This window comes from Engystomops pustulosus, unplaced genomic scaffold, assembly GCF_040894005.1.
Source record: "Engystomops pustulosus unplaced genomic scaffold, aEngPut4.maternal MAT_SCAFFOLD_349, whole genome shotgun sequence".
NCBI lineage: Eukaryota > Metazoa > Chordata > Amphibia > Anura > Leptodactylidae > Engystomops > Engystomops pustulosus.
The window spans coordinates 12,844-27,500 of NW_027285228.1; positions in this window are offsets into that span (position 1 = coordinate 12,844).

Here is a 14,657-nt window from a genome sequence, read left to right on the forward strand (position 1 = left end):
TGCTTATGCGCCCGTCATCCCACCTACTCGCCCCGGCTAGCCTTTTACCCGGAGGGCGCCACGCTCCGGGTAGCAGTGAGCGGCACGAGCCCAGTCATACCATGCCGCTCACCTCGCACCTTTTCCGGCCTCCGCCGCGGAGACCTCACGCTCTGTTCTGCGGAGAGCGATTTTGGGCAAAATCTACAAAGTCCCCGATGGTTAAGGACGTAGACTGTTGAGCGGGACCTACACACTCTTGTAGCCGAAGGGGCTCGCCATTTCCCGCAGAAAATGGATCACCTCCCGCAGAGGAACATGAAATGCCCCTTCCCGCGGGACCCGAAAGGACCGCCCTGTCCGAGCAGGCCTCCAGGACCACGGCACGCAAAAGCGACTCAGTCCCGCTGGCATTACGGATCTGACTTAGTGCAAAAACCTGGCAGAGTCGACCAAAACTCCCCTTCTCTGACCGGTATTTTTGTTGCTTTTCTCTGCCGCCGAAGGTGCACTACGGGTCGGATCGCCCAAAATTTTTACCGGTCGTTTTGGTCTGCGGTTCTTCCGAGAGGTGCCCGCCTGACAGTTCTTTTTCAGCAGCCTCCGAAAGGCCATCCAGCGGGCAAGCCAGGGGTTGGCAGCCGCCGGCGGTGAGCCTTCCCCGGCCGGGGCAGACAGCTCCGACCGCATAATTTTTTCGACTTTCGCCGAGGCCAAAATCCCATGCACTTTTAAAGCCTGCCCGCAGCGCCGTCTCCTGTCAGACGTCCCCGCCGCCTGCGGTGGTCCTCGCCCGGCAGAGAGAAGCCGGAGTCGCCCTCTCTCCGGTTCTTTTTCACCATTCCGGAGCTCTTAAATCTGCCGTACTCCGAGTGACCGAGGACGCTTCCAGGAGGGCGGCAGCGAGAGGCAGAGTGCCACCGGTCGGGAAGCCGGTTCTCCCACACTTTGAAAATTTTTCGCTTGTGCTGGTGGGATGGAGAGAGAGCGTGGCTTATGCGCCCTCTGCCCCGCGGTACGCCCTGGCTAGCCTTACGCCGGTGGTTCGCCAGGCCACCGGCACCTTGTACGGCGGGGACGGCGTTGCTTATGCGCCCGTCATCCCACCTACTCGCCCCGGCTAGCCTTGTACCCGGAGGGCGCCACGCTCCGGGTAGCAGTGAGCGGCACGAGCCCAGTCATACCATGCCGCTCACCTCGCACCTTTTCCGGCCTCCGCCGCGGAGACCTCACGCTCTGTTCTGCGGAGAGCGATTTTGGGCAAAATCTACAAAGTCCCCGATGGTTAAGGACGTAGACTGTTGAGCGGGACCTACACACTCTTGTAGCCGATGGGGCTCGCCATTTCCCGCAGAAAATGGACCACCTCCCGCAGAGGAACATGAAATGCCCCTTCCCGCGGGACCCGAAGGACCACTCTGTCCGAGCAGGCTTCCAGGACCACGGCACGCAAGAGCGACTCAGTCCCGCTGGCATTACGGATCTGACTTAGTGCAAAAACCTGGCAGAGTCGACCAAAACTCCCCTTCTCTGACCGGTATTTTTGTTGCTTTTCTCTGCCGCCGAAGGTGCACTACGGGTCGGATCGCCCAAAATTTTTACCGGTCGTTTTGGTCTGCGGTTCTTCCGAGAGGTGCCCGCCTGACAGTTCTTTTTCAGAAGCCTCCGAAAGGGCATCCAGCGGGCAAGCCAGGGGTTGGCAGCCGCCGGCGGTGAGCCTTCCCCGGCCGGGGCAGACAGCTCCGACCGCATAATTTTTTCGACTTTTGCCGAGGCCAAAACCCCATGCACTTTTAAAGCCTGCCCGCAGCGCCGTCTCCTGTCAGACGTCCCCGCCGCCTGCGGTGGTCCTCGCCCGGCAGAGAGAAGCCGGAGTCGCCCTCTCTCCGGTTCTTTTTCACCATTCCGGAGCTCTTAAATCTGCCGTACTCCGAGTGACCGAGGACGCTTCCAGGAGGGCGGCAGCGAGAGGCAGAGTGCCACCGGTCGGGAAGCCGGTTCTCCCACACTTTGAAAATATTTCGCTTGTGCTGGTGGGATGGAGAGAGAGCGTGGCTTATGCGCCCTCTGCCCCGCGGTCCGCCCTGGCTAGCCTTACGCCGGTGGTTCGCCAGGCCACCGGCACCTTGTACGGCGGGGACGGCGTTGCTTATGCGCCCGTCATCCCACCTACTCGCCCCGGCTAGCCTTTTACCCGGAGGGCGCCACGCTCCGGGTAGCAGTGAGCGGCACGAGCCCAGTCATACCATGCCGCTCACCTCGCACCTTTTCCGGCCTCCGCCGCGGAGACCTCACGCTCTGTTCTGCGGAGAGCGATTTTGGGCAAAATCTACAAAGTCCCCGATGGTTAAGGACGTAGACTGTTGAGCGGGACCTACACACTCTTGTAGCCGAAGGGGCTCGCCATTTCCCGCAGAAAATGGATCACCTCCCGCAGAGGAACATGAAATGCCCCTTCCCGCGGGACCCGAAGGACCGCTCTGTCCGAGCAGGCCTCCAGGACCACGGCACGCAAAAGCGACTCAGTCCCGCTGGCATTACGGATCTGACTTAGTGCAAAAACCTGGCAGAGTCGACCAAAACTCCCCTTCTCTGACCGGTATTTTTGCTGCTTTTCTCTGCCGCCGAAGGTGCACTACGTGTCGGATCGCCCAAAATTTTTACCGGTCGTTTTGGTCTGCGGTTCTTCCGAGAGGTGCCCGCCTGACAGTTCTTTTTCAGCAGCCTCCGAAAGGGCATCCAGCGGGCAAGCCAGGGGTTGGCAGCCGCCGGCGGTGAGCCTTCCCCGGCCGGGGCAGACAGCTCCGACCGCATAATTTTTTCGAACTTCTCCGAGGTCAAAATCCCAGGCACTCCGACGGAAGGTCCGCTGCGCGTCTCCCGTCTGACGTCCCCGCCGCTCGCGGTGGTCCTCGCCCGGCAGGGAGCTGCCGGATTCGCCCTCTTACCGGTTCTTTTTCACCTTTCCCGAGCTCTGATATCTGCCGCACACACAGTGACCGAGGACGCTTCCAGGAGGGCGGCAGCGAGAGGCAGAGTGCCACCGGGCGGGTCCTCGGTTCTCCCACACTTAGAAAATTTTTGCGCTTGTGCTGGTGCGAGGACGTAGGTCTTTCGACCGGGGCAAGCCTGGAGGGCGGTAGCCGGGATTGGCGCCCTATTCCCGGCTAGCTCTCGGAGGCTTCACCCGGTTGGAGGTTGGAGCTCCGACTTCCATGGGCATGTTCCTCACCGGGACCTACGACCAAGTGTGGCCGAGGGACAGTGACACATTCCCGGGTAGCCTGAGTGGCTGCTCCCGCTGAGCTACTTCCATGGGCACTATTCCTCCCCGGGACTTGCCGCCAAGTCTTGGCCGGGGGACAGTGACACATTCCCGGGTAGCCTGAGTGGCTGCTCCCGCTGAGCTCTTACTTCCATGGGCATGTTCCTCACCGGGACCAACTACCAAGTGTGGCCGGGTTTCGAGCTCCAAACTCGGCTTGCACTTGGTCGCTTGGGGGGTCCCCTCCGCTCCGGGAAGGGCGCCCTCCAGCGGGCAGACGAGGGTACTTCTAGTCTGCCCGAGCTCCATGGGGCCCCTCTCGCCCCTAGGCTCCCCGCCCAGGGTTCCAGGGTCCCGGATAAAGCCACCCTGCCGAGTTCGGTATAGGGTACCGGGCCTGGCTGGAATCACGCCGGGATCGGTGAGACCTCCTCGGCCGCGGCTCAGCCTCCAAACTCCCTTTCGCGGTTCTCTTCCCTTCAACTTCCATGGGCATGTTCCACACCGGGACCTCCGACCAAGTGTGGCCGGGGAACAGTCACCCATGCCCGGGTAGCCTCAGCGGCTGCTCCCGCTGAGGTCAACTTGGAGGTTGGAGCTCCGACTTCCATGGGCACTATTCCTCCCCGGGACCTGCCGCCAAGTCTGGCCGGGGGACAGTGACACATTCCCGGGTAGCCCTGAGCGGCTGCTCCCGCTGAACTCTTACTTCCATGGGCATGTTCCTCATCAGGAACCAACGACCAAGTGTGGCCCAGGGACAGTGACACATTCCCGGGTAGCCTGAGTGGCTGCTCCCGCTGAGCTACTTCCATGAGCACTATTCCTCCCCGGGACCTGCCGCCAAGTCTGGCCGGGGGACAGTGACACATTCCCGGGTAGCCTGAGCGGCTGCTCCCGCTGAGCTACTTCCATGGGCACTATTCCTCCCCGGGACTTGCCGCCAAGTCTTGGCCGGGGGACAGTGACACATTCCCGGGTAGCCTGAGTGGCTGCTCCCGCTGAGCTCTTACTTCCATGGGCATGTTCCTCACCGGGACATACTACCAAGTGTGGCCGGGTTTCGAGCTCCAAACTCGGCTTGCACTTGGTCGCTTGGGGGTCCCCTCCGCTCCGGGAAGGGCGCCCTCCAGCGGGCAGACGAGGGTACTTCTAGTCTGCCCGAGCTCCATGGGGCCCCTCTCGCCCCTAGGCTCCCCGCCCAGGGTTCCAGGGTCCCGGATACAGCCACCCTGCCGAGTTCGGTATAGGGTACCGGGCCTGGCTGGAATCACGCCGGGATCGGTGAGACCTCCTCGGCCGCGGCTCAGCCTCCAAACTCCCTTTCGCGGTTCTCTTCCCTTCAACTTCCATGGGCATGTTCCACATTGGGACCTCCGACCAAGTGTGGCCGGGGAACAGTCGCCCATGCCCGGGTAGCCTCAGCAAGTGCTCCCGCTGAGGTCAACTTGGAGGTTGGAGCTCCGACTTCCATGGGCACTGTTCCTCCCCGGGACCTGCCGCCAAGTCTGGCCGGGGGACAGTGACACATTCCCGGGTAGCTTGAGCGGCTTCTCCCGCTGAACTCTTACTTCCATGGGCATGTTCCTCATCAGGAACCAACGACCAAGTGTTGCCCAGGGACAGTGACACATTCCCGGGTAGCCTCAGCAGCTGCTCCCGCTGAGCTACTTCCATGAGCACTATTCCTCCCCGGGACCTGCCGCCAAGTCTGGCCGGGGGACAGTGACACATTCCCGGGTAGCCTCAGCAGCTGCTCCCGCTGAGCTACTTCCATGGGCACTATTCCTCCCCGGGACTTGCCGCCAAGTCTTGGCCGGGGGACAGTGACACATTGCCGGGTAGCCTGAGTGGCTGCTCCCGCTGAGCTCTTACTTCCATGGGCATGTTCCTCACCGGGACCAACTACCAAGTGTGGCCGGGTTTCGAGCTCCAAACTCGGCTTGCACTTGGTCGCTTGGGGGGTCCCCTCCGCTCCGGGAAGGGCGCCCTCCAGCGGGCAGACGAGGGTACTTCTAGTCTGCCCGAGCTCCATGGGGCCCCTCTCGCCCCTAGGCTCCCGGCCCAGGGTTCCAGGGTCGCGGATCCAGCCACCATGCGGAGTTCGGTTTGGGTACCGGGCCTGGCAGAAATCACGCCGGGATCGGTGAGCCCTCCTCGGCCGCGGCTTCGCGCAAAAACTCCCTTTCGCGGTTCTCTTCACTTCAACTTCCATGGACACGTTCCACACTTGGACCTACGACCAAGTGTGCCCGGGGAACAGTAACCCATGCCCGGGCAGCCTCAGCAAGTGCTCCCGCTGAGGTCAATTTGGAGGTTTGAGCTCCGACTTCCATGGCCATGTTCCTCACCGGGACCTACGACCAAGCGTGGCCGGGTTTCGAGCTCCAAACTCGGCTTGCACTTTGTGGCCAAGGGGGTCCCCTCCGCTCCGGGAAGGGCGCCCTCCAGCGGGCAGACGAGGTTACTTCTAGTCTGCCCGAGCTCCATGGGGCATTATTCCTCCCCGGGACTTGCCGCCAAGTCTGGCCGGGGGACAGTGACACTTGGCCGGGTAGGCGAAGTGGCTTCTCCCGCTGACTTGCCCCTTTGGAAGTAGGAGCTCTTACTTCCATGGGCATTATACCTCTCGAAGACTTAGAGCCAAGTGAGCTCCTACTTCCATGGGCATTATTCCTCCCCGGGACTTGCCGCCAAGTCTGGCCGGGGGACAGTGACACTTGGCCGGGTAGGCGAAGTGGCTTCTCCCGCTGACTTGCCCCTTTGGAAGTAGGAGCTCCTACTTCCATGGGCATTATTCCTCCCCGGGACTTGCCGCCAAGTCTGGCCGGGGGACAGTGACACTTGGCCGGGTAGGCGAAGTGGCTTCTCCCGCTGACTTGCCCCTTTGGAAGTAGGAGCTCCTACTTCCATGGGCATTATTCCTCCCCGGGACTTGCCGCCAAGTCTGGCCGGGGGACAGTGACACTTGGCCGGGTAGGCGAAGTGGCTTCTCCCGCTGACTTGCCCCTTTGGAAGTAGGAGCTCTTACTTCCATGGGCATTATACCTCTCGAAGACTTAGAGCCAAGTGAGCTCCTACTTCCATGGGCATTATTCCTCCCCGGGACTTGCCGCCAAGTCTGGCCGGGGGACAGTGACACTTGGCCGGGTAGGCGAAGTGGCTTCTCCCGCTGACTTGCCCCTTTGGAAGGAGGAGCTCCTACTTCCATGGGCATTATTCCTCCCCGGGACTTGCCGCCAAGTCTGGCCGGGGGACAGTGACACTTGGCCGGGTAGGCGAAGTGGCTTCTCCCGCTGACTTGCCCCTTTGGAAGTAGGAGCTCCTACTTCCATGGGCATTATTCCTCCCCGGGACTTGCCGCCAAGTCTGGCCGGGGGACAGTGACACTTGGCCGGGTAGGCGAAGTGGCTTCTCCCGCTGACTTGCCCCTTTGGAAGTAGGAGCTCCTACTTCCATGGGCATTATTCCTCCCCGGGACTTGCCGCCAAGTCTGGCCGGGGGACAGTGACACTTGGCCGTGTAGGCGAAGTGGCTTCTCCCGCTGACTTGCCCCTTTGGAAGTAGGAGCTCCTACTTCCATGGGCATTATTCCTCCCCGGGACTTGCCGCCAAGTCTGGCCGGGGGACAGTGACACTTGGCCGGGTAGGCGAAGTGGCTTCTCCCGCTGACTTGCCCCTTTGGAAGTAGGAGCTCTTACTTCCATGGGCATTATACCTCTCGAAGACTTAGAGCCAAGTGAGCTCCTACTTCCATGGGCATTATTCCTCCCCGGGACTTGCCGCCAAGTCTGGCCGGGGGACAGTGACACTTGGCCGGGTAGGCGAAGTGGCTTCTCCCGCTGACTTGCCCCTTTGGAAGTAGGAGCTCCTACTTCCATGGGCATTATTCCTCCCCGGGACTTGCCGCCAAGTCTGGCCGGGGGACAGTGACACTTGGCCGGGTAGGCGAAGTGGCTTCTCCCGCTGACTTGCCCCTTTGGAAGTAGGAGCTCCTACTTCCATGGGCATTATTCCTCCCCGGGACTTGCCGCCAAGTCTGGCCGGGGGACAGTGACACTTGGCCGGGTAGGCGAAGTGGCTTCTCCCGCTGACTTGCCCCTTTGGAAGTAGGAGCTCTTACTTCCATGGGCATTATACCTCTCGAAGACTTAGAGCCAAGTGAGCTCCTACTTCCATGGGCATTATTCCTCCCCGGGACTTGCCGCCAAGTCTGGCCGGGGGACAGTGACACTTGGCCGGGTAGGCGAAGTGGCTTCTCCCGCTGACTTGCCCCTTTGGAAGTAGGAGCTCCTACTTCCATGGGCATTATTCCTCCCCGGGACTTGCCGCCAAGTCTGGCCGGGGGACAGTGACACTTGGCCGGGTAGGCGAAGTGGCTTCTCCCGCTGACTTGCCCCTTTGGAAGTAGGAGCTCCTACTTCCATGGGCATTATTCCTCCCCGGGACTTGCCGCCAAGTCTGGCCGGGGGACAGTGACACTTGGCCGGGTAGGCGAAGTGGCTTCTCCCGCTGACTTGCCCCTTTGGAAGGAGGAGCTCCTACTTCCATGGGCATTATTCCTCCCCGGGACTTGCCGCCAAGTCTGGCCGGGGGACAGTGACACTTGGCCGGGTAGGCGAAGTGGCTTCTCCCGCTGACTTGCCCCTTTGGAAGTAGGAGCTCCTACTTCCATGGGCATTATTCCTCCCCGGGACTTGCCGCCAAGTCTGGCCGGGGGACAGTGACACTTGGCCGGGTAGGCGAAGTGGCTTCTCCCGCTGACTTGCCCCTTTGGAAGTAGGAGCTCTTACTTCCATGGGCATTATACCTCTCGAAGACTTAGAGCCAAGTGAGCTCCTACTTCCATGGGCATTATTCCTCCCCGGGACTTGCCGCCAAGTCTGGCCGGGGGACAGTGACACTTGGCCGGGTAGGCGAAGTGGCTTCTCCCGCTGACTTGCCCCTTTGGAAGTAGGAGCTCCTACTTCCATGGGCATTATTCCTCCCCGGGACTTGCCGCCAAGTCTGGCCGGGGGACAGTGACACTTGGCCGGGTAGGCGAAGTGGCTTCTCCCGCTGACTTGCCCCTTTGGAAGTAGGAGCTCCTACTTCCATGGGCATTATTCCTCCCCGGGACTTGCCGCCAAGTCTGGCCGGGGGACAGTGACACTTGGCCGGGTAGGCGAAGTGGCTTCTCCCGCTGACTTGCCCCTTTGGAAGTAGGAGCTCTTACTTCCATGGGCATTATACCTCTCGAAGACTTAGAGCCAAGTGAGCTCCTACTTCCATGGGCATTATTCCTCCCCGGGACCTACTGCCAAGTGTGGCCGGGGAACAGTGACTCTTGGCCGGATAGAACTAGTGGCTTCTCCCGCTGACTTGCCCCTTTGGAAGTAGGAGCTCCTACTTCCATGGGCATTATTCCTCCCCGGGACCTACTGCCAAGTGTGGCCGGGGAACAGTGACATGTGGCCGGATAGGCCAAGTGGCTTCTCCCGCTGACTTGCCCCTTTCTTTGGAAGTAGGAGCTCCTACTTCCATGGGCATTATTCCTCCCCGGGACCTACTGCCAAGTGTGGCCGGGGAACAGTGACTCTTGGCCGGTTAGGCCAAGTGGCTTCTCCCGCTGACTTGCCCCTTTGGAAGTAGGAGCTCCTACTTCCATGGGCATTATTCCTCCCCGGGACCTACTGCCAAGTGTGGCCGGGGAACAGTGACTCTTGGCCGGATAGGCCAAGTGGCTTCTCCCGCTGACTTGCCCCTTTGGAAGTAGGAGCTCCTACTTCCATGGGCATTATTCCTCCCCGGGACCTCCTGCCAAGTGTGGCCGGGGAACAGTGACTCTTGGCCGGATAGGCCAAGTGGCTTCTCCCGCTGACTTGCCCCTTTGGAAGTAGGAGCTCCTACTTCCATGGGCATTATTCCTCCCCGGGACCTACTGCCAAGTGTGGCCGGGGAACAGTGACTCTTGGCCGTATAGGCCAAGTGGCTTCTCCCGCTTACTTTCCCCTTTGGAAGTAGGAGCTCCTACTTCCATGGGCATTATTCCTCCCCGGGACCTACTGCCAAGTGTGGCCGGGGAACAGTGACTCTTGGCCGGATAGGCCAAGTGGCTTCTCCCGCTGACTTGACCCTTTGGAAGTAGGAGCTCCTACTTCCATGGGCATTATTCCTCCCCGGGACCTCCTGCCAAGTGTGGCCGGGGAACAGTGACTCTTGGCCGGATAGGCCAAGTTGCTTCTCCCGCTGACTTGCCCCTTTGGAAGTAGGAGCTCCTACTTCCATGGGCACTATACCTCTCGGGGACTTAGAGCCAAGTGTCTTCACCCTTTGGAGGTAGTAGCTCCTACTTCCATGGGCATTATTCCTCCCCGGGACCTCCTGCCAAGTGTGGCCGGGGAACAGTGACTCGCATTATTCCTCCCCGGGACCTACTGCCAAGTGTGGCCGGGGAACAGTGACTCTTGGCCGGGAAGGCCAAGTGGCTTCTCCCGCTGACTTGCCCCTTTGGAAGTAGGAGCTCTTACTCCCATGGGCAGTATACCTCTCGGGGACTTAGAGCCAAGTGTCTTCACCCTTTGGAGGTAGTAGCTCCTACTTCCATGGGCATTATTCCTCCCCGGGACCTACTGCCAAGTGTAGCCGGGGAACAGTGACTCTTGGCCGGATAGAACTAGTGGCTTCTCCCGCTGACTTGCCCCTTTGGAAGTAGGAGCTCCTACTTCCATGGGCATTATTCCTCCCCGGGACCTATTGCCAAGTGTGGCCGGGGAACAGTGACTCTTGGCCGGATAGGCCAAGTGGCTTCTCCCGCTTACTTGCCCCTTTGGAAGTAGGAGCTCCTACTTCCATGGGCATTATTCCTCCCCGGGACCTACTGCCAAGAGTGGCCGGGGTTCAGTGACTCTTGGCCGGATAGGCCAAGTGGCTTCTCCCGCTGACTTGCCCCTTTGGAAGTAGGAGCTCCTACTTCCATGGGCATTATTCCTCCCCGGGACCTACTGCCAAGTAAGGCCGGGGAACAGTGACTCTTGGCCGGATAGAACTAGTGGCTTCTTCCGCTGACTTGCCCCTTTGGAAGTAGGAGCTCCTACTTCCATGGGCATTATTCCTCCCCGGGACCTACAGCCAAGCTTGGCCGGGGGACAGTGACATGTGGCCGGATAGGCCAAGTGGCTTCTCCCGCTGACTTGCCCCTTTGGAGGTAGGAGCTCTTACTTCCATGGGCATTATTCCTCTCCGGGACCTACAGCCAAGTGTGGCCGGGGAACAGTGAAACTTGGCCGGGTAGGCCAAGTGGCTGCTCCCGCTGACTTGCCCCTTTGGAAGTAGGAGCTCCTACTTCCATGGGCATTATTCCTCCCCAGGACCTATTGCCAAGTGTGGCCGGGGAACAGTGACTCTTGGCCGGATAGGCCAAGTGGCTTCTCCCGCTGACTTGCCCCTTTGGAAGTAGGAGCTCCTACTTCCATGGGCATTATTCCTCCCCGGGACCTACTGCCAAGTAAGGCCGGGGAACAGTGACTCTTGGCCGGATAGAACTAGTGGCTTCTTCCGCTGACTTGCCCCTTTGGAAGTAGGAGCTCCTACTTCCATGGGCATTATTCCTCCCCGGGACCTACAGCCAAGTGTGGCCGGGGGACAGTGACATGTGGCCGGATAGGCCAAGTGGCTTCTCCCGCTGACTTGCCCCTTTGGAAGTAGGAGCTCCTACTTCCATGGGCATTATTCCTCCCCGGGACCTACTGCCAAGTGTGGCCGGGGAACAGTGACTCTTGGCCGGGTAGGCCAAGTGGCTTCTCCCGCTGACTTGCCCCTTTGGAAGTAGGAGCTCCTACTTCCATGGGCATTATTCCTCCCCGGGACCTACTGCCAAGTGTGGCCGGGGAACAGTGACTCTTGGCCGGGTAGGCCAAGTGGCTTCTCCCGCTGACTTGCCCCTTTGGAAGTAGGAGCTCTTACTCCCATGGGCAGTATACCTCTCGGGGACTTAGAGCCAAGTGTCTTCACCCTTTGGAGGTAGTAGCTCCTACTTCCATGGGCATTATTCCTCCCCGGGACCTACTGCCAAGTGTAGCCGGGGAACAGTGACTCTTGGCCGGATAGAACTAGTGGCTTCTCCCGCTGACTTGCCCCTTTGGAAGTAGGAGCTCCTACTTCCATGGGCATTATTCCTCCCCGGGACCTATTGCCAAGTGTGGCCGGGGAACAGTGACTCTTGGCCGGATAGGCCAAGTGGCTTCTCCCGCTGACTTGCCCCTTTGGAAGTAGGAGCTCCTACTTCCATGGGCATTATTCCTCCCCGGGACCTACTGCCAAGAGTGGCCGGGGAACAGTGACTCTTGGCCGGATAGGCCAAGTGGCTTCTCCCGCTGACTTGCCCCTTTGGAAGTAGGAGCTCCTACTTCCATGGGCATTATTCCTCCCCGGGACCTACTGCCAAGTAAGGCCGGGGAACAGTGACTCTTGGCCGGATAGAACTAGTGGCTTCTTCCGCTGACTTGCCCCTTTGGAAGTAGGAGCTCCTACTTCCATGGGCATTATTCCTCCCCGGGACCTACAGCCAAGCTTGGTCGGGGGACAGTGACATGTGGCCGGATAGGCCAAGTGGCTTCTCCCGCTGACTTGCCCCTTTGGAGGTAGGAGCTCTTACTTCCATGGGCATTATTCCTCTCCGGGACCTACAGCCAAGTCTGGCCGGGGAACAGTGAAACTTGGCCGGGTAGGCCAAGTGGCTGCTCCCGCTGACTTGCCCCTTTGGAAGTAGGAGCTCCTACTTCCATGGGCATTATTCCTCCCCGGGACCTATTGCCAAGTGTGGCCGGGGAACAGTGACTCTTGGCCGGATAGGCCAAGTGGCTTCTCCCGCTGACTTGCCCCTTTGGAAGTAGGAGCTCCTACTTCCATGGGCATTATTCCTCCCCGGGACCTACTGCCAAGAGTGGCCGGGGAACAGTGACTCTTGGCCGGATAGGCCAAGTGGCTTCTCCCGCTGACTTGCCCCTTTGGAAGTAGGAGCTCCTACTTCCATGGGCATTATTCCTCCCCGGGACCTACTGCCAAGTAAGGCCGGGGAACAGTGACTCTTGGCCGGATAGAACTAGTGGCTTCTTCCGCTGACTTGCCCCTTTGGAAGTAGGAGCTCCTACTTCCATGGGCATTATTCCTCCCCGGGACCTACAGCCAAGCTTGGCCGGGGGACAGTGACATGTGGCCGGATAGGCCAAGTGGCTTCTCCCGCTGACTTGCCCCTTTGGAGGTAGGAGCTCTTACTTCCATGGGCATTATTCCTCTCCGGGACCTACAGCCAAGTGTGGCCGGGGAACAGTGAAACTTGGCCGGATAGGCCAAGTGGCTGCTCCCGCTGACTTGCCCCTTTGGAAGTAGGAGCTCCTACTTCCATGGGCATTATTCCTCCCCGGGACCTATAGCCAAGTGTGGCCGGGGGACAGTGACATGTGGCCGGATAGGCCGAGCGGCTTCTCCCGCTGACGTCATCGCTTTGGAAGTAGGAGCTCCTACTTCCATGGGCTTGTTCCTCCCCGGGACTTGCCGCCAAGTCTGGCCGGGGGACAGTGACATGTGGCCGGATAGGCCAACTGGCTGCTCCCGCTGAGCCCCTACTTCCATGGGCTTGTTCGTCCCCCGGGACTTGCCGCCAAGTCTGGCCGGGGAACAGTGACATGCCGCCGGATACGGCCGAGCGGCTGCTCCCGCTGACGTCATCGCTTTGGAAGTAGGAGCTCCTACTTCCATGGGCTTGTTCCTCCCCGGGACTTGCCGCCAAGTCTGGCCGGGGGACAGTGACATGTGGCCGGATAGGCCAACTGGCTGCTCCCGCTGAGCCCCTACTTCCATGGGCTTGTTCGTCCCCCGGGACTTGCCGCCAAGTCTGGCCGGGGAACAGTGACATGCCGCCGGATACGGCCGAGCGGCTGCTCCCGCTGACGTCATCGCTTTGGAAGTAGGAGCTCCTACTTCCATGGGCTTGTTCCTCCCCGGGACTTGCCGCCAAGTCTGGCCGGGGGACAGTGACATGTGGCCGGATAGGCCAACTGGCTGCTCCCGCTGAGCCCCTACTTCCATGGGCTTGTTCGTCCCCCGGGACTTGCCGCCAAGTCTGGCCGGGGAACAGTGACATGCCGCCGGATACGGCCGAGCGGCTGCTCCCGCTGACGTCATCGCTTTGGAAGTAGGAGCTCCTACTTCCATGGGCTTGTTCCTCCCCGGGACTTGCCGCCAAGTCTGGCCGGGGGACAGTGACATGTGGCCGGATAGGCCAACTGGCTGCTCCCGCTGAGCCCCTACTTCCATGGGCTTGTTCGTCCCCCGGGACTTGCCGCCAAGTCTGGCCGGGGAACAGTGACATGCCGCCGGATACGGCCGAGCGGCTGCTCCCGCCGACGTCATCGCTTTGGAAGTAGGAGCTCCTACTTCCATGGGCTTGTTCCTCCCCGGGACTTGCCGCCAAGTCTGGCCGGGGGACAGTGACATGTGGCCGGATAGGCCAACTGGCTGCTCCCGCTGAGCCCCTACTTCCATGGGCTTGTTCGTCCCCGGGACTTGCCGCCAAGTCTGGCCGGGGAACAGTGACATGCCGCCGGATACGGCCGAGCGGCTGCTCCCGCTGACGTCATCACTTTGGAAGTCGGAGCTCCTACTTCCATGGGCTTGTTCCTCCCCGGGACTTGCCGCCAAGTCTGGCCGGGGGACAGTGACATGTGGCCGGATAGGCCAACTGGCTGCTCCCGCTGAGCCCCTACTTCCATGGGCTTGTTCGTCCCCGGGACTTGCCGCCAAGTCTGGCCGGGGAACAGTGACATGCCGCCGGATACGGCCGAGCGGCTGCTCCCGCTGACGTCATCACTTTGGAAGTCGGAGCTCCTACTTCCATGGGCTCGTTCCTCCCCGGGACCTGCCGCCAAGTCCTACCGGGGGACAGTGACATGTGGCCGCATAGGCCAAGTGGCTGCTCCCGCTGAGCTCCTACTTCCATGGGCTTGTTCGTCCCCGGGACTTGCCGCCAAGTCTGGCCGGGGAACAGTGACAGGCGGCCGGATACGGCCGAGCGGCTGCTCCCGCTGACGTCATCACTTCGGAAGTCCATGCACGGGGCAAGGCTCGCACTCCAGGCGAGAACCAGCTCTGCGGGGCCGGCGGCGCGTGCTTGGCTGAACCCCCGTGACCAACGGGGGCTAGACGTCGGAGGCATGCCCGCAGAGGTGCACCCCTCGCCGGCCACACTCTCTGACATCCTTCGGCCTCTGCTCCGCGCCTACGTTCTACGCGGCTTATGTCTGCCACTGCACGGCACTCTATGTATGCTCTGCATCACTCGCCGCCCTTGCCCAATGATCCATGACTTTATGCTTTGTCCGCTGCCCGCGGGCCTGCTGGCTCTCGCCAATGACGGAGGCACACTGCTCTCTCC